At 44.9% G+C, this 1,059-nt stretch overlaps 1 non-coding gene across 1 annotated transcript; it reads left to right on the top strand.

The window, feature by feature from the left end:
- The first annotated feature begins 254 nt into the window (after positions 1-254).
- On the top strand, positions 255-336 carry trnal-uag. The gene has a single exon. It is a non-coding gene; the product is annotated as a tRNA-Leu (tRNA).
- Positions 337-1,059: the final 723 nt, after the last annotated feature.

Raw genomic sequence — 1,059 nt, 5'->3', positions numbered from 1 at the left:
GGGGCTTTAAAATGGCCCCCGTCCTCCTGGCGACCAATCAGGAGACAGCAATCACCTCTGCTGATCCAATCCGATGTGCGCACCAGGTCTCCATTATCTGTAGTAGAGGAGCACCTACTAGAGCAGGGTGAGAGACATAACACAAAAATGACCCCAGGGTCATAACACCATGGGGAAGTTTTATTCCAATGACATTAACAAACATAACCTTACGGTCCATGTATGTGTCATGATGCGGACAACAGTTATGTGTAGGTAGTGTGGCCGAGTGGTCTAAGGCGCTGGATTTAGGCTCCAGTCTCTCTGGAGGCGTGGGTTCAAATCCCACCACTGCCATTTGCTAATGATACATAGCTGGAAGGCTAATCATGTGATGATTTGTATCCGTTACTTTATACTCTTATGACATAGCGTGGTGAAGTGACTAAAGTCATTAGAGGCAACTTGTTAGACTCCTTGCTGACTCGGTTGTTTATATCTGTACTCACAATGCCCTGTCTTTAAATGAACACCTAATCATAAGTTTTCAACGTGAAATACTCATTTATAAACAAAGTTGTCCCCCACACTCCAATTACTGAATGTGTGGGAGCAAAGTGGCCTTCTTTCCCACAACACCAACATCCTGAGCCACTGCTCCTGTAATTTCCTCTTCCTCCCCCTCTCTGGCCTCTTTGGCTGAATCCACCCCTGCCTCTGCCTTTGCCTCTGTCTTTTTGTTGATAAAACACCTCCTCTCCATTTTCCTGATTAAAAACTCCTGCCTTTTTCTCCTTCACTACATTCTCAGCATGCAGGGCTTGGTTAACATAGTCTTCCAGACTGCCGGTTGGTAGCCCTATGTAATGTTTAGACACCCAGCATCTAATTGCGTCTTTCGAACACGCATGTAGGGCATTTTTCAGCTGTTTTTGGAATGTCCCCTGCGGATCACCATCATCTACTAATCCACTATGCATTTTGAAAGCAGTAGTCAGTCTGACCCTAAACTCATCAAAGGGTTCATCCTCCTTCTGTTTTACTCTTCCTATCTCAGTGTAATTTGCCCTTTGTTTAAAA

Source organism: Etheostoma cragini, unplaced genomic scaffold (genome assembly GCF_013103735.1).
Source record: "Etheostoma cragini isolate CJK2018 unplaced genomic scaffold, CSU_Ecrag_1.0 ScbMSFa_2340, whole genome shotgun sequence".
Classification (NCBI taxonomy): Eukaryota; Metazoa; Chordata; class Actinopteri; order Perciformes; family Percidae; genus Etheostoma; species Etheostoma cragini.
This window is presented reverse-complemented; position numbering and strand designations above follow the sequence as displayed.